This window comes from Rhinichthys klamathensis, unplaced genomic scaffold (assembly GCF_029890125.1).
Source record: "Rhinichthys klamathensis goyatoka isolate OS25496 unplaced genomic scaffold, OSU_Roscu_1.1 h1tg000552l_1, whole genome shotgun sequence".
NCBI lineage: Eukaryota > Metazoa > Chordata > Actinopteri > Cypriniformes > Leuciscidae > Rhinichthys > Rhinichthys klamathensis.
The window spans coordinates 932,913-952,226 of NW_026607022.1; the positions used below are offsets into that span (position 1 = coordinate 932,913).

A 19,314-nucleotide genomic window follows, 5' to 3' on the forward strand; every position below is an offset into this window, starting at 1 on the left:
ACTGGCTTGACTTACTGATGCATAAACAGTATTGAACGATTTTGAGAGAAAGATTAACTTACCTGTCTGAACTTGAACAATTAGGCTACACATCAGAAATTGTTGCTTGGTAGCTCGATCGATTTATTTTCAGACGTTCATCGAGTTGAGGAAACAGTCGTCGGTGAAATGTTTGGACCATACACAACTTGTCGGCGCATTTCCAGAGAAAATAAAATTAACTCATTGTTTCTTCAGAGGCTCGGATGAAGGAACTAAAAAATACTTCTGTGTTCATTTGTACATCCGAACACTGATCAACTGCCATGCTTCGCTCGTTTGCAAGCCATGATATCTCTCGAGGAAAAACTCAAATCTCAAAGCTATTTCTCTGGGAAAAACTAAAATCGCGCCGGCGCGTTCGTACTTCCTGTTCCTAGCTCGTTTTCTCATGGGCGAGCCAAATTCTCTGGGCGGGCAAAGCAGAGAAGGGGGAGGTAACCTTTACCTCTTGAAAAAGATTCAAGATCAGCCCGTCTGAGATCTCATTTTCTCACAGGCAGAGAAAAACTCGGTTTACACCGACTGAAATTTCTAGACACAAGGGGACCAAATACTGGCTAGGGGAACTAATATTAATGTTAAAAAAAAAACAGAAAGTGAAAATTTAATGTCAGGGGACCTTTAATATCTGTGGAAGCGCGTCATCAGTCTGTGATGTTTCTCCTCTCGACGGTTCATCCAGCAGGAGGCGCTCGACTCTTCACAGGCTTACTAAATGTTGAATGTTTTGATTATATATTTTTTCCAATCCTTGTTACCATCACAGTTAAAATATGAAAGTTGTTATAAAAGCTCATCATGATTTCAGAAAACACTGATCCAGGCCTCTACACTTCTCAGTTTCTCCAGAAAAAAAGACCAAAAGACTCTCAAACATTTTCCCCAAGACTAAATCTCTCAGGTAACCAAATACAAATTTCTCTAAATGAATAATTACATTTACAGGTTACGGTATGTTCCATTAACTCTGACTTATAAATTGTATGATTAGCATCCCTCATTAAATCAACATTTCTTTGTAGAGAATCTTGTCTCGATCTCAACAATAGCCCTATCAAGGATGTTGAACATAGCCCTTTTAAAAGTCTGATTAGGAGCAGTTTGGTCATCAGACGGCGTTTTCACACCTGAAAGTCCGCACCAAGGTCCGAACCAAAGGTCATGTTTTGATACATTCGGTTAGTTTTGGTTTGGTTTCACATTGCAATTATGGAAGCGCACTAAAGAACTTTACATGACGTACTTGCGTCCTGTCGTCATCATCTATGTGAGCTGCATCTTGACATTGATTGGTTTGTAAACGGACGTGCGTCTGATGTCAGCGTGTCGTCAATTCGGCCGGTAATTTTGACAACAATGAATGAACAGACGTATATCGTTGCCACTTTACTGTTGTTATTATTATGGCATTACTACCTGCAGCACCAACTTTACTCGAGGCTAGTTCAAATTCCTCGTTGTGCGAACATTTTATCGTCGCCGGCAGGACGCAGGACAAATGTGTGCGTGTGTGTGTGTGCGCCAGCTGGAAGAAATGCTGTGGGCAGGACTGACAGATCTGCACATTAATATTCTTCTTCAGTTGTTTAGGCTACGCGGGAACCACCGGAAGTTCCCGAAAGTCCGAACCAGACACAAAATGCTTTCGCACTAGAAACGAACAGTTCAGTTTGATCCGGACCGAGACTACCTCTTTTCGTGTCCGTGGGAAGTTACACATCTGTAATTTTGATTCGGATCAAACTGAAAATACGGACCAAACAAGGTAGGTGTGAAAGGGCCCAGAGTCACCACCATGCCCTATTGTAGACAAGATAACACTACTGACAAGTTGTGAATTAACTATCCGCATGGGCGTAGGTTTGGTCTCAGCTTTGGTGAGACATCCCATCTGACCCCCCCCCCCCCCCCCCCATCTCATCTCATTTCATTATATTGTATCCTTACCCCGATACACCATCCTGTATACTGTCAATAAAGAGCTAGTATAACTGTATAATCTCAAAAATGCACTCTCAAAAAATAAAAACCTGAGACTGTAATGCTGAACAACCAAACATTTTATTTAACATAAATTATTATGTATCTTCTATTCTATATCAAATTATATTGATATATTCTATCCTTAAAAAAAAAGCAAGTTTAACCCTCCTATCAGATATTGTTATTTGGATATTATCAAACAAATAATGATTCATTATATTTGAATAACCAACAGTGTTTACTTTTGCCTTTTTAACATTGCCAATATGTTTTTCCAGACATGTGTCTAGCAAGTAACTTAGGCTACACTCACAAATACATTACATAAACAGAATGTAGAAACGAAAAATATCTCAGATGATCCACTGTTTATGACTGCAAGATTCTAAGTTAAAGTAGGCTAATTAACATTCAGTGACTTGCTAACGTAGCATTCTATCATGATAGCGCGACTTCTATGAGTATCCGTGCTGCACACCCCTAATTAAGTTAATGCTCCTAACCTTGAAAGATTGCAGAAGCTAGGTTTAACTGTAACAATATCCTGGGTAACCAGGATCACCAGTTAATACTATTTTCCACAGTAGAATCTGCATTTGAAAGCATGGTCAGTCACTCACTACTACTGCTAGTTATTTGTGTGGCTAGTTATTTTTGCCTTCTTACACTCTGCTTTATGAAAAAGCTTCATATGTCCCCTTTCTTCTTCTTGGGTGACATAGCTGATCTACAAAGTACAAAAAGGGGCAAAAAACGGAATATTAAAATGTTTTACCCTGGCCTTCTTTGTATATGGCATGCAGAGAGCAGCCCTGGTAACTTACCGTCGGCGTCATCACGCGCGCACACACACACACACACACACACACACACACACACACACACACACACACACACACACACACCACCCGCTCGCTGCCAGTGAGTGCAAGCACAAAAAGTAGTCCCGGCCCGCGCGTGTAGCCTGCCTGTCAGATACCCCGCCGTCAATCAAATTACGGCGTATCTTGTACTGTCGTCGTCCTGGCCGTTGGAATCGATCCAAATAGCAGCGCAAATATCAAAATAGCAGTTCAAAGGAGCTTGCTAAATATTGGTGGGGACAAATTTGTCATCTCAAAATATTGATTGGGACTAGTACCTAGCGTCCCCCCCTAAACCTACGCCCTTGACTATCCGTCTCTTTTTAGGTGGGTTGGTAGGCCTACGTCCACACTGAGAGAAATGCTCCTGCCGGAATGAGTCGCGTCGCATCTCCTTCAGTGTGCTCAGGGAAGCTGTCACCACTTCCCCTGCAGTGCACAAATCCACTGTTTGTGACTGCAGAATTGAATTGCGTGGCTTTAGCGCACCAAGTATATGCAGAAGAAATTTGCCAGTGTCAAAGAAGTTCTGTCTGTTAAGCTGGGTCAAAAGAGCACATGCCTCTGTGTTAATGACAAATGGAGCACTGTCATCCTCTGCTATCTCAGACAGAAGCCTCCTGATGACATCCTCATTGTGATCAATACACTTGATGACATCATGATGACTGATAGTCGTTTCAGTGTGGGTGTACTGTATCTATTCGCAACATAATGTCTGTAACAAAATGTGTTCAGTGAACTGGACCGGTCAAAGAACTGCTTTGCCACAGGTTCTGCATGCATTGTGTAGCAACATTGAGAATGGACCAAACACGAGGGAAGCGTTCGTACATAATCAAACACAAGGGGCTGCATATTCCAGATTATCCCCAGGCACTGGAGCTAAGAGACCCTTTTGTTGCTTAACTAAAGGAAGAATGTTGTCAATGTTTTATAATTTGGCAAGAATAGATCTGTTCAGAAATGGTGAAACAAGAAGCCTTTCTTTAAGGACCAAGGTCTCATGATATGCGAACTAAACTCTCACGTGGTACACACCACGGATGTACGGTGGCCGAGACAGCTCAACGCGCTGCAACTGAAGCAAACACATACAAATAGAGAAAAACGCGTGCAAATAGAAAAAAACGCATGCAAATAGAAAAACACGCGTGCAAATAGAAAAAAACACCTGCAAATTAAAAAAAACATCTTCATCAGTTTCACAACACACGTGTGCTCCAAATAAGGAAACGCGCTGCAAAAGTTCACAACACAACCAAATACAGAAAACACGCTGCAAATAACACAGACCACAACGGAAATGTTTCCAGGGGAACCAAATAAGTGACGGACCCGGCCGAGACGTGCTTATTGCTCGTGAGCTTCCCTATGCCATACTCCCTTCGAAGGGCAGATTGCAGAGCCCTTTTGGAGTGAGCAAGGCTCTAGTGTGCTGTTAGGCAGCCGTGTGGAGCGCACTTGATGAAGGGAGCAACTAAAGACAACGTGGGATGTTCCCATGACAACGCAGCACGGTGTCCATCAGCTGGTCTTACGACAGAAATATGATGCTGTTAACATAACGGATGCAAATACATTTTTATTTTTAGTTTACAAAAAAAGCTTTTAAAATATGCGTTATATATCTGTGTCTCAACTTTAAAATGTTGGACCCTACATTACCTAACATTTCTTACGAAACTTTTCTTTATGAAAATGTAATAACATGAAACAATTTGTACAGTGTAACTGGTGTATAGATAAATATCTTTCCTTCATGATTTTCTTCTTTATCTTTTTTATTTATTTATTTTAGTTTCCAGCTCATTGTTCTTTTCTCATTTGTATTCTGATGACATTGAACAAATTGTTAATACATTTTGTACATTGTATACAAGTTGTATGTCATAAAAAATGTAATTTCTGTATGTTTTGCACAAACAAATAAATAAACAAACAAATAAATAAAGTATAATGTTAAGCTGTAAGCACCATCACGCATAGATTTATGGATATCTATGCCAGCACGTCCCAGCCGGGTTCGTCACTTATTTGGTTCCCCTGGAAACATTTCCGTTGTGCTCTGTGTTATTTGCAGCGCGTTTATGTATTTGGTGGTGTTGTGAGTATTTGGAGCACACGTGTGTTGTGAAACGGATGAAGATGTTTTCTTAATTTGCAGGTGTTTTTTTTTATTTGCACGCGTTTTTTTCTATTTGCATGCGTTTTTTTCTATTTGCATGCGTTTTATTTTATTTGCATGTGTTTTGTTTTATTTGCACGCGTTGTTTTCTATTTGCATGCGTTTTCTTCAGTTGCAGCGCGTTGAGCTCTCTCGGCCACCGTACGGATGTGACAGATGCGGACCATAAGGATACCCACACACACACACACATAAGGACTTTCTTACATATTAAAATCCATAAAACTCTTCCCAGGACGATTCTCGATGGACTTTGATTATATGTTGTTTCTACAATATATGTGTGTGTCTCTCATATGCTTAAATGCCATACAATTCATAATTGTTATAAATATTAGAGATACTGGAATGAAAGTGTCGTGTTTCCTATCATTATGCTCGTATGTGTTTAATTCAAAAGATGGCTTGATTGAAATCTGTGTAAAAATGTTTATGTTCTTAAAATGGAAATTATGTCTAAACTGAATCCTCTGTTTCGAGCTGATGAGTAAGCAGACCACAGAGGACACATGATTCGCGATGAGAGAAGGGGGGGGATAGAAAAGACCCCCCTCTCAAATAACCACATAGTATCTTATTGTCCGAATTCCAAATTCCTCCAGGAGGCGGGACAAACATTTTGAGTTTAAAATCTTAGACCCGGACACAGAATCTCTGCTCTCTGAACTCTCTTGTGATCGAGGCTCTTGTGATCCTCGCTCTTGTGATGCTCTCTGAACGCTCTCGGGAAAAGCTCTCTGGACTCGCTCTCTAAGCTCTTGTGATGCCCGACGCCGGGTGGAGCCGACGATGGTTATAGTAACCATGTAGACGCAGAGACAAATGACCCAAATCAAGATATGGGTTAAAACAGATTTAATTGAAGCCATCTCGTCACACTTTCCTTTCTTTTCTTAGTTTGTTTCTTTTCCGTTAAAAGTCTCGGTTCTAAGTTAAGTGTTGCTGCAAAGTTTCGTTTTAACGTTTCAACTGCAAAACCAGCTTTCAACTTCAAAGACTTTCATTCATCCGCGCCAACACACCACGTGACTGGCTGTCCAAAGATCTATCCAGGCACACGAGAAGATCAGCCAACCAACGGACCGGGAAACCCCCTTTACGACAAAAAGGAGAATCCCCAAAGCTACGCAAAGGACAAGCAAGTAACGCCTCCAGACGTAACTGACCTGGTGCAATTTATATCAAATTGAATTACCCGCCTAAGAAACGATACAAGGGTGAAATTAATTGTTGATGGTTCGTTCAGGTCATGTCTTTTAAGTGCATATAGAAACTTGGGATCTCACCATCTAACTCCTAAAACTCGTTCTTCCTCACTCTCTGTCTTTCTTCAACTTGTATGAATGCGTGTGCGTGTGATTGTGTTAGATATTTGTTTTGTGTGTTAGTCATAGGCTTATAATCAATAAAGTATTGTTTGTATTTGAAAAGAGAAGCATTACTTGTGATATGTGCTTACCGATTTATTGTCTTGAACTTCGATCTAAGTTACCTATGCTTTGACCCTTGATTTATTTCTTAATTAAGCTGTTAGCTGGGAATTAGTCTTTCTTGGCCAAGAAGATATTATATTTCCTAGAATTAATAATTGTTTATGCTTTCCATTCATTGGATGAACTGATAAACTGATCATATTATTGATTTTGCTACAGTAAATTCTGAAAATAATTCAATTATTAATTATTGATCATAATCCGTTATGAATAATAATTAATTATACTTATACGTGCGTACAATCGCTACAATTGCATGTACCACTGCCAAATGGAGTTGGTGGTTGTAGCAGTGCCCAGATTGGATATCTTTACCCAATTTGTTTTGCAGCAAAGCCTGCACACCGCCCCTCACTCCTGACATGACAGAAGCACCATCATAACACTGAGACACTAAATTGTCACCATTGTAACCCAGGTCAGACAGATTAGACAGAATTTGAGCATCCTCTCCCAGAGGCAATGAAGGAGACAGGGAGAACCAGAGTGGGCAATGCGTAGTCATGCTCAAAGCAAACAAATCCACTTCCACTCAGCCGAAACTATGCCACATGAGGCTTGCCACTAGAGGGTGTAGTGTTCTTGGCCTGTGCCCAAAGGAGATCATTTTTCTTCTCCTTCAAATATTCTTATTTACTATTTACATATTGAATTGTTGAATCGTTTATAGTTTGAGATGACAGACATTATAAAAACTCCCTTGGAAAAGAATATAAGATTGTTGATTAGATTTGATCATATTCAGAAATATTAGTTGATGTCAGCGCTGATATTAGTGTTTATTGACTGATCTGATGTCAGTTTGATGTGTTTATTCCTCAGACTCTGTCCACTGTTGTGGTCCTACTGAAGCTGTGATCTGATTGGTCCTCTCTGCTCTGGTGGGCGTGGCTACTGTCATCATTCTGGGGTGCTTCTCATTTCTTATTTGTGCATCCTCGTTTCCTTTCCTCGCGTCTCAGCTCCACCCCCTGTAGGACGCGAGGGAAGGCTGCAAGGAAAGAAAAGGAGGACGGAGGAATCGAAGGAAAGTTTTTTTTTATACATTGGAATACTTGATCACTCGAGCGTCACTTCACTGCGTCATCAGCAGCGCTCAAAGTATCTGCCCTTATGTTGTTGAAGTTTGGCTATTTAAGAAATTTGTAATAAATAATAATAAAGCAAGATACCCTGTTGAAATATGTGAGATGTGTGGTTTATATAAACTGCAATGGTAAAGTATAAATTAAAACGATTGTGACCAACGTGAAGGGGGAGGAGAATTTATATGTGCGTCAAGTTTAGTCGATAAAACACTTCCGCAAAGCATGCAACTGTGCATCCTGGCTCATAGCTCCTCTGGACGCTCCTCACTCCTCGATCCTCGCCTCCTCGCGGTGCAATTAGAGAATTGAGATGTCCTTCAAGATGGCTGAGCTCGATCGGTTTCCGGGTCATAGGATGGAGGACGGAGGAGCGAGGAGACGAGGAGGGATATTGAGAAGCACCCCTGGTTTATGACATCAGATCCATTAATTTTTGGCTTTATATTTTTATCTTTTTTAGGAAGTATTGAAATCTAAAGCAGAACGCTGAACTTTAAAGGTTCTTCAAGTGTGTTTTTTTGTTCTTCTAGTGTTTTTTTTTCCATAATAAATACTGAATAATTGAGCTTGACGATTTTTGAGGTTTAAAGAAAATCTTATTTGTAAGCCTTTATTGTTTATATTTCTCTCAGATACAAAAAAATAATAATAAAGAGACATAGATCTCACTTTACTATTGCTGTATATTTGCTGTATGTATTTTCTTGCCTTTATCAATAAAGTTTCTCACTCTGAGTATCAAGAGTCTCTCCATGATTTATTGCATTTATTATGTTGAGCGCCTCCTGGAGGAATACTAACTTTATGTATATTTTAAAGATTTCAGAAGTTTGGAACATATAAAGCTTTACATTTTTTTAAATATTATTTAACAATACTGATAGGCATACTGTTTTTCTATCTACAATAATAAACAAACAACTTCCACCTGAGAAACATGCTGATTTGTAGGGATGTCCCGATCAGGTTTTTTTGCCCTGGAGTCCGAGTCCGAGTCATTTGATTTTGAGTATCTACCGATACCGAGTCCCGATCCGATACTTATATAATACATAAAAAAAGAATAAAGAAGAGAGAAAAAAACTTCTGTGAGGTAGCTTGAACAATCAAGTAATAAATAACATAAAATCTTCACTTTTGGACTTTAGTGCAACAGTAAATATAGAAAAAGTCTAATATAAAAACAAATAGCACCTCAACTTAAAATACCTGGCAGGCATGTAAGCAAAAAATTAAAATGTTTTAAAAGTGTATAAAAAAATTATGAGAATATATATATACATTAGGGGTGTAACAGTTCACAAAATTTGCGGTTCGGTTCGATACCATACAGCAAAAAGAAAGAAATGCCAGAGAAATTTCCTATTTATTTAAAGAAAAACTATTTTTAAATAAGTTTGAGTTTTCCTACATCTTGAAACTTTCAGGTTTATAAATGGGGGTAATCTTTGAAGTATGAACAAATAATGTTTTGGTAATCACATTAAAAATAACATTTAAATATACATTTATATAGCCTCATATTTGAGTTTTGAAGTGCAACATTAAATCCATGTTCATTCACGGCACAATGTTTCTCCTGGTTCCCACGTCAGCGCTGTTTGATCTAATAGAGATCTACGGTTAATAACGGAGAAATGTGAATGCTTCTCACTAGATCTCGCAGCGATGTTATTACTTCAGTGGCGAATTCAAATGTTTTCTTCACTGGATCTCTTAGCACAGTGTCGCTTGATCTCGCGCTGCACAGATGTTGCTGGTCCGAACTGTTAAATGGTCCGTTAAGCACAATATAATGAGAAGCCCAGTTTCGTTCCGCTTTCATTACGTTTGCCATTTGATGTTGCGCAACGTTGTGGTGATCGCGCCAGCGCGGATTTTGTCTGCAGGAAAAATGGTCCTAGGAATCGTTCGGTTTGTATGCGTACCGAACCGGAAGCCTCGTACCGAAACGGTTCAATAATTACGAATACATGTACCGTTACACCCCTAATTTACATATATCCGAGTCCTGATCGGGAGGTAACGTCCGATTGCGATCGAGTCTGAAACCACGTGATCGGGCCCGATTTCCGATCGCGTGATCGGATCGGGACATCCCTACTGATTTGTGACACATTATAAAATACTTTGAGATCACAGTGAAATACATAAACATAACATATCGATGGTCCATTTCCTCCAACAGGGAACGATAAAGTCTTTAAATCTCTTGTGTGATCAAGGGGGTAATCCACCAGCCGGAAACTGAAGTCTCCCCAGGAGCCGCCATTGGCTAGCAAGCCTTCACCTGCTGTTAGCATTCCACTGACTCCCATTCATTTTGGCGTCACTTTGACAGTGAATAACTTTACATCTGAGGCGTTTAAAGACTCCATTTGTCCATTATTTATTTCTAAAGAAACACGACAATGTATAAAAGGCTCCATTACCTTGTATCTTACGCTATGAAGCAGTTTTTGTAAAAATAGGCTAACGATTACGTCACAACGCGACTCTCTGTCGCACAGTAGAGAAACTACCGTATAGGGACGTCCCGCGTGACGTCACGCCATTTGGAGCAGCCATCTTGACGGAATAGAAAATGCTAAACCGCCAGTGATAATACAGCTCGTCGCGAAATATTCCTATCATGCCCGAGCGATGCTGTGCATTTTGATGCGATCAGATACGTGATCATACAAAAGGAATATCTTTATACTGTATCCCAAAAGAAACAAAACGGAGAAAAGTGGTTGGCGGCAATAAACAGGCAAAACGCATACATGCATTCCTAGACCAGTTAATTTGTTAGGCGTATTAGCACATTACATTCTTTAGTTTTCAAATACCAAAAGCTGATACTGTATTTTTTTTTTAGACACTTCTTATAAATCGTTAGAAACACAGGTTGAGACAACAGTCTCAATGAGAGTTTATCATTACAGTGACAGTCAGTGATAAGTATAAAAAAGTATATAGGCTATTATTTCGTTTTTCTTGGATCAAACTAGATTAAACAAATTCATTAAAGATACATTTAATCTTGTTGGTGATTTTGTTTTGTGTTTTTCCCTGTAAACTCAGTTTAAAAATGATTACAGGTAGCCTACTATAATTTGGTGATAAAAATACATTGACCAACCTTTGCGGTGATGATTGAAAAATAATTTTCTTTTAATAAAACTCCGGTGTAGCGTGATGGGATGTGAATAAGGTAGCTGTAATGTCACCGAACTCAATGTCAGGAAGTTTTTCTACACATGGATGTAGCCGACGGATGTATTCCGTCAAAATGGCTGACACGCGGCTAGGGGTCACGTGACTGGGAGATCCCTATAGACAGGAGGAGAAGCTTGCGCGCAATCGGGGGGACGTGGAGGCATAAAGTCAAAGGAGAAGCCCATAGAGAGTTGTAAAGTTGCTCCTGCTGCTCGTTCATGGATAGCTATAGTCACGATCTCTGGCTCTGCAAGATTCGGAAGGGAATGATTCAGATTCCTCTAGGCACAGCTGCTAGAAGACGTACAACTGTGAGACCGGTTGCTCACGTCACATCTCCGTCGTCGAGCTCAGTTTGAGCCTGCGCAGTGCGCTTGGCAATCAGGAAGATATGCTTTTAATTGACTTCACTTTTCTCTGTTGAAGTCTATGGGGTCTCTGTGTCCATTTCTTTTACTGTCCATTACTGATTTGTCTCTGTGGTCTCGTCTGAGGAGCAACTCCTCCGTCTAGTGACTCACCCTGAACTCACATGTTATCAGGAGTTATTTACGCAGTCTCTGTGATGAGATCCAGTGATTATGTCGTTACTCAAGAAAGCCACTAGCCAAAGCCAACACGCTGTGTTCAGTGTAATGTGACGAATACACTATGCAACGAAGAGTAATGAAGAATAAAACCACATGTTGAAGTGTTCAGAGAAAATAAACTGACATGTTGAGACTGCACTGAGAAATATTTTATTCAAATCACTGAACAAAACATGATATTAAGAGTGAACTCAAACTAAAAACAGCTCACTGGATATTTTCTCTTTTTCAGACCATTCTCTGTCGACACCTTTATTTATATAGCGCTTTTTACAGTACAGATTGTTTCAAATCTACGGAGCCCCTAAAGGGACGTGGTAGTGTAAAAAAATTAGAATGGGAGATTTTTTTTTTTTTTTTTTGTAAATCTTTTGCGTTCCCTCGCAAAACTTTTGCGTTCCCCCGAGAAACTTTGCGTTCCCTCGCAAAGATATTTGCGTTGGGAGCTCGGACAGACACTTCCTGTTTAATGTCCCTGGCAGTGTTTCAGAGCTCCGCACGTTATGGTGCGTTTCATAGTGTTTGAACTTGGACTCAAATATAAAGAAATCCGGTCAGTACTTAACTCAAGGAGTTCAGTGAAGTTGGCAATATAGGCTATTCGAACTTCCCGGATCAATATTTTTAAGCTAAACGTTGTTAAAACACAAACGACACCTATTTACAATCACAGTAACATAGACAACGAGCTACAACCCAATTCTCCTCAAAACGAGCTTTATAATATAAATTTGTCATTAACCAGCCGATTGAGAGACAAGTCCAAATAAGGGGCCGTCTGCAAAGTGCAAATCCCAAAACCCTTCTGCACATTTTATATTATTAAACATATCAGTAGCTTCACTGCAGGGCTGGACTGGGACAAAAAATCGGCCCGGGCATTTTGGCCCAGACTGGCCCGCTATATAACACAACCGAACTTTGCACGCCCTTGAATATGTATACCAACTCCTATTAAAACCACTAATGCCATAAGTGAATAGGAGTGAGTAAGAGTTAACCGATGAAATAACTACTAAATTGAACTATACTCCACATTGATGAATCCTGAAAGAAAGCTATAAGCTGGGATAGCAATACGGGTTTTTCCCACAAGTTTTTGTGAAATCTGTGGTGAGTGCACCTCTGTCCCGCTAGGGGGGTCCGGGGGCATGCTCCCCCGTAAGAACATTTTGTGCTTTTTAATGTTAAATTCATCAATCTGGTGCACTTTGAGAGTTAAAAATAAAGAGCTCCAACCCATATTCAGTGTACAAATTGAACAAAGAAAAACTCAAAACTGTTTTAGTTGTGATATAGTGTCTGTAGTGTACATTACACTACTACATAATAATAGTTATAATATTAATCCCATGGCAGTAATAGCCATATGTTGTAAAACAAATGCACTGAAAAATAAAAGCAACTTTCATAATTAGTTTCGTACTAATTTCTATACAGAGATAAGCACATGATCTTTTATTTTGACGGAAACGGCATCGAGCTTTTATTTTGAAGAAAAATATGGTTTACAAACTCATTACTCATTATTGTCTCATTACAATTCTAATCAAATGCGTAATCGTCAAATATGCAGATGTGTAAATAATGCGTAACTGGGTAGTGGGTTCCTACATAGCCTAATTGTGTGTTCACACCGAACACGAATTTAATTATTTGGGCGAGTAGCTTACATACAAAGTCAATGCAAAGACGCGAATAGACGCATCATTCGCGCCGGGCGTTGCGAATGACGCGAATTGGGCGACGCGTTTGCCGCGAATGTCTTCCGCGCAAGTTGAAGAATTTGAACTCGAGCGAATGTTCAAGCGTCTCTAACTAAACGCGATAGACGCGTATTTGACGCTCTATTCGTGTTCGGTGTGAGCACACCATAAGTGTTGTGACAGTAGCCTAGTCCTGCTTACCACAGTTCTCTGCACTCACTCATCTCTCTCCTTATCCTCGTCGCTATCCTCATCAGACACTTGAAGGGCCTTTGAAGTTTCTTTTTTACGCTATTTCTCTGCACATTCCTTGAGTTTCTTCTCCATCGCTCTGAATATTTTGACAGATACACACTGACACTGCTCGCTCACTCAGAGCTCAAAGGGGGAGGAGTTTAAAGATGTGATTGGACCAGCCCAGTGTTAATCAAGAAAATAACCATTGGGCTGCTGATTTACGCGTTTCATCATGCGCCGGTCTGTGAGAAAAAGAAAAACCTACGCTGACTTTTTTGTCCAATGCATTACACCGGCACAAAGATCCCAGAGCCGCCAATTAAACAAAACTAAACGCAATGGGCCGCCGATGTACGAGTTTTATGGGCCGTTTAGACAAAAAAAAAAAAAAAAAAATTAAGTATGAGATGTATCGGCCCACAAAGCACGTCGGCCCACCGGGCAAATGCCCGGTATGCCCGATGGCCAGTCCAGCCCTGCTTCACTGTGATACACTGTACTGTCACCAAATTCAGTTCACACATCACTGCTCTCCTGCTGGTTACACTACAATATAAAAATGCATAATTTGTATGATTATTTATTATGAAATAAAATCAATAACTTTACCCTTTTTAGAAAAAATATTCAATAACTTCACACTGTTATACAGTGTAATGGCATCAAATTCAGTGAGCAAATATAATGCAAAAGCTATAACTATTATGTTAGCTGCATACATTACTAATGTAATTTGTGTAAAGAATAGTCCTACTTATTTTTTATGTGCAATTACTTCCCAAACTAAGTGTTGTACAACCAACATTAGAGCAGTGATGTATAAACTAAATTTGGTGTGTTACAGTGAAGTTATTGAATATATTTGTATAATATAAAATGTGCAAAAGCAGTGTATTATGACCAGTGGGTCACCATTGATGTGTAAACTGAATTGGGTGGTTTGTAACATTGAAGTTAATGACCATTTTTATATATGAGTTGATGCTGTAGTAATTTTTTGGGTTATATTGCACTTTGCAGATGGTCCCTTGGGACTTGTCTCTCAGCCGCCTGCTCATAGAGATCCATTTAGCCTATAGTCTATTTATAAAGCTCGTTTTGAGGAGAATTGAGTTGTAGCTCGTTGTCTATGTTACTGTGATTGTAAATAGGTGTCGTTTGTGTTGAAACAACGTTTAGCTCAAGAATATTGAACCGGAAAGTTCGAATAGCCTATGTGAATATATTGCCAACTTCACTGAACTGCTTGAGTTAAGCACTGACCGCATTTCTTTATATTTGAGTCCAAGTTCAAACACTATGAAACGCTCCATTAACGTGCGTAGCTCTGAAGCACTGCCAGCGGGACATTAAACAGGAAGTGTCTGTCCGAGCTCACAACAGGTTTTGCGTGGGAACGCAAATATCTTTGCAAGGGAACGCAAAACTTTTATGTGGGAACGCACTGCGTGGGAACGCAAATATCTTTGCGAGGGAACGCAAACGTTTTGTGAGGGAACGCAAACGTTTTGCAAGGGAACGCAAAGTTTCTCTGGGGAACGCAAAAGTTTTGCGAGGGAACGCAAAAGATTTGAAAAAAAAGAAGTTCTCCCATCCTAAATTTTTTTCCACCACCACGTCTCTTTAGGGGCTCCGCACTACTCAGCTTTACAGAGATAACAGGAAAATAATACAACAAAGTTGTTTACAGAAGAAAATAGCTCACAGTCCAACTTAAGTTCAGTGATATTTCATTTTTGTTGTAAAAAAGTATATATATACATATACCCATTCTGGAGAAAACCGTGATGTCATTGTCCAGATAAGTTCAGATCTCATATAATGGTGTCAATGCAGGCAGATCAATAATATTGTTAAATATTAAATTAAATGGCCAGTGGTGAAAAAGAACAAAATCCATCAGTGATAGAATGGAGAAAAAAACCTTGGGAGAAACCAGACTCAGTCGGGGGCCAGTTCTCCTCAGGCAATGAACAAACAGTGTATGATTATGATTCAGGCAGCATTATAGGTCAGAAGTGAGCTTGGATCAGAACATCCAGAATATTATCCAGTTCATCTTGTTGAAGATCGGAGTCACGCTGGTATGGAGTCGAGTTTGTTGAGGATCAGTGTCGGCTGTCGTGTCGATGAGGCCTTCACAGGGGAGAGTCTAGTTCACACAATCTCTGCCGGCACTTCAGGGATGTGTTGTGGTCGTGTATAGGCTCAGGTCCACCATCTGATCTGGATACGGCCCGGGTCCGGTAGATTACAGTAAACCTTCCGGCTGATCTAAACCATGCAGCCTAACATTGAGTTATAGAAGTCTATAATGTGTTATGTGAATGCTAGGCCAAAGAGATGCGTTTTTACTCTAGATTTAAACTGACAGAGTGTGTCTGCTTCCCAGACCACGCTATGAAGACTGTTCCAGAGTTTAGGTGCTAAATAGGAAAAGGCTCTACCGCCAGCAGTCGATTTTGATATCAACTGGCCAGAATTTTAAGATTGCAATAGATGTGAAGGACTATAATGCGTATATGCGTATATAATGTGTATGGTTGTGTGTGAAAATCCCAGTAAATTAGCAGTTTCAGAAAAACTCAGACCAGTCCGTCTGGTACCAATATGGCTATGTCCGAAATCGCCCCCTATACCCTTAAATATGGCACTATTTGAGGGAACAGTATGGTGTACATTTTAGGACATCCTCAGATCTCAGTCATATGACAAAAAGGAATTGGGCGAAATGTCCTCAGATGGAAGCGTAGAAGTTTAGAAGTTAGCGAAATAACACATTGCAACTATAGCTAGCTTACAAGTATGTTGGCAAACAACTAAAGTGAAGTTACAGAAATCTTTTGAGCTAGACTGTGTTTTTATAAGCACAGCGCAGCATTGTGTTCAGAGGTTACCAGTGAAACAGCTTTATTTCTGCTGTTCCATAAGCGCCATCTACTGTCAGAGAGTCCATTACAGTAACATTCGGCCTGTCACTGTTTTTCTGCAGACCAATGTGAAAACTGTCATGTTCTCTTGTATAGAACTTAACCAGTGTAACATTTAGTTAACTGTAGTCAACTGTAAGAATAAAATATATCTGGTACAGATTACCCTCGGTCTCGAAAAAAAAGTTGTACTAAAAACAACATTAAATGATGTTTTATTAACAAAGTTCGGGAGGAGCACGTTCAGATAATTAAACCTAATTAAACACACGTGGAGCACATTCAGATAATCAAACCTAATTAGACAAGAGTGGTGCTTAATAAACGAGTTAAGCGCTGTGTATATATACAGCAAACTAACCTCCGTTCATTGACAGTTTAACAGCATTTGGCCCCGCAGTACCTTCCTAACATGTCCGAATCGAGCTCTTCCCGTTTGATGAAGAATCTTTCGTCCTTCAGGATTAGGAATCTTTGCCACAATCCTCTGGTATTATCTCGTGGGCGTCAGGCCAAACAAACGGGTCCTCGCCACCGCGGGCGAAACATCAGCAATCTACTTCCGCGTATTTCTTTAAACTGGACCATTCAATAATTCCTGCCATAGAGAAATGGTCATAAGTCAATGCCGCCCTCTTAATTCGAAGGAACGGGTCTTCCTCCAGCGTCAGGCCGCCGCAGCAGGCCCTAAGTAAGCCGCGCTGCAGATTCAGTCCCGGTCAGTCCACACTCAACATCTGCCGGGTCAACTCTGTGAGTGCTCAGCTCAAAACCTTTTCGTTTTCTGTCCCTAATTGAACTTCGTATCACTTCAGTTGTTGAATCACAAGCAAGTTATGCTATCTGGATACTAATTTTGATCGGGGGAACACGCGTTTTAAATAGCTTCCGTACAAATGATTTGCCGTTCATTAACGCGATGCTTCCTTTTGGTAAACTCACACGTAAACAATAGGTCGCACATTACGTGCAGATTGCACACAGAATCATTAAGAACCTTTCGTTAACACTGTCCTGCAATTTATTTACAAAAATCGCTTAGAAACTTAAAGTTATAGCATAAATGTATTTTTATTTTATTTTTATTTTTTTGAAGTAGGTAGGCTAGTTTAAAGCCACAGTTTCACTATTGGTTTTTCTGATTCAGAACGAACAAATCGGCAGGGAATATGACGCATAGAAATGATCAAAATAAACGAAATAAACTGAGAAAATAAGAACATTTTCGTACGTTTAATAATCGATCTCTCAGCCCCGCACAGTTTCTGCTGAGCTCGGGATTCCAATTGCACAGGTTAAAACCATGGGTTCAGCCTCGTCCATTTGAATTCTGGGCATTAACTTGGATACAGTTGTTTTCCAGGCCTCATTGCACAAGAAAAAAAAAAAAGAAAGAAAAAAAAAACGATTGGATATTTTTGATCTCGTCCACCTTCCCACTGTTCTAAAACGCGAACTGCTATCTTTGCTCGGCCACTTAAACTTCAGATGCACATAATCCTGCAAGGATTTAATCTCTCACCTCCTCTTTGCGTTTTTGATTAACGCGCAAGAAGACGAGCATCGGCCCACCAGGCCCCAACCTACTCCTCCCTTTGCTCAGCCTCACACCAGAGGAACTCAATTTGTCCAGGTAAATTTCTCCACTGCCGCAGCAGTGATGTCTTCTCCGCTCCCGCAGGAGCTCATTTCTCCAGGTAAGTTTTCTGCTCCCGCAGGAGCTTTGTTTCTCTGGACACAAGTTTGACCCATGCTTTTTTGCTTAAAGTTGAAGAACCAACTTTGTGTATGTTTTGTAAAATTCCCTTATCTGTCAAACATGTTTTATTAGATTGTTCTGGCCTTAACGCAAGCAGAATGCTCTTTTATGAAGTTTCTTCATTGAAGGACATATTTAATGAGATTATGCCTGAAAAGGTTTTGGATTTTTTATCATGTTAATTTAAATATATATATTATATAATATGACTTGTTTATATTTGCTTTGTTTTTATTGTATTTATATGATATTTGTATTTTTGTGATTGAATTTTTGCCATGAAAATAGCTCTGAATGCCGACATGGCATTAAATAAAATAATCTGATCTGTTTCTCTGGCTATTTTCTCCACTGCCGCTGCAGTGATGTCTCCTCAGCAGTGATGTCTCCTCTCCAGTACACTGTAAAACCTGATGAGTTAGTTCAACTCAAACCGTTTGAGGAAACCGATTGCCTTAAATCTTTTAAGTTTATTAACTCAAACAATTTAAGCTTAAAAAAATATTTGATTTGTGTTCAAGTAACTCAATAACTTATTGTTAAGATAACTTGGATAAATAAAGTTAATAGTACTGATTCCATTCAGTTAATATAACTTAAATCTATGAAGTACACTGTAAACCCAAATAAGTTGGCAGAACTCAAAATACTTTTATTAGTATAAACTTAGTTAGCTTTAAAAAGCTAATCTGCTAACACAGTAAATGCTAACATATTAGCAATAGTATGTTATACAGAAACACTTGCTGTATGAGCACAGCTATATAAATTGATTATTTGCTCTCAAATCAAGCTGCATGCACCACTTGTCACCATGATGGTAACTATCCTAAAGCCAACATTAACAGAATTTCTTCTAAATTAGCATAACAAAACATGAATCACTACTAAATCTCACACATAACATTAATCTTACACACAAAAAAACATTATATTACACTTAATTTTAGTATTTACTCTCCCTTTCGAGTGCCATCGGCAAAGCATGCTGGGAAATAGACATCCCAGCTGTTTCAGTTAAACTTAAGTTCGTCTAAATTTAAATAAATAATTTCATAAAACTCAAAACAATGAAACAGTTCAGTTTACTTAAAATATATCAGTTCAGTGAACTTGAAAGAAAAAGAAAGTGCTAAATACTCATAAAAGTTAATTTGACTGAACTAATTTGTTTAATTTAAGTTTGTCCTACTCAAACCAATTAATTATTTTGAGCATTAGGGTTTACAGTGTA

The 19,314-nt window shown here is 39.4% G+C and overlaps 1 long non-coding RNA gene across 1 annotated transcript in view; it reads left to right on the forward strand.

Annotated features, from left to right (window-relative positions):
- Positions 1–8,399, forward strand: part of LOC130073581 (uncharacterized) — a 32,025-nt gene extending 23,626 nt beyond the window's left edge. The window contains exon 2 of the long non-coding RNA XR_008804376.1: positions 8,118–8,399. This is a non-coding gene — a long non-coding RNA (uncharacterized LOC130073581). The remainder of the gene's footprint in view (positions 1–8,117) is intronic.
- The last annotated feature ends 10,915 nt before the right edge of the window (positions 8,400–19,314 follow it).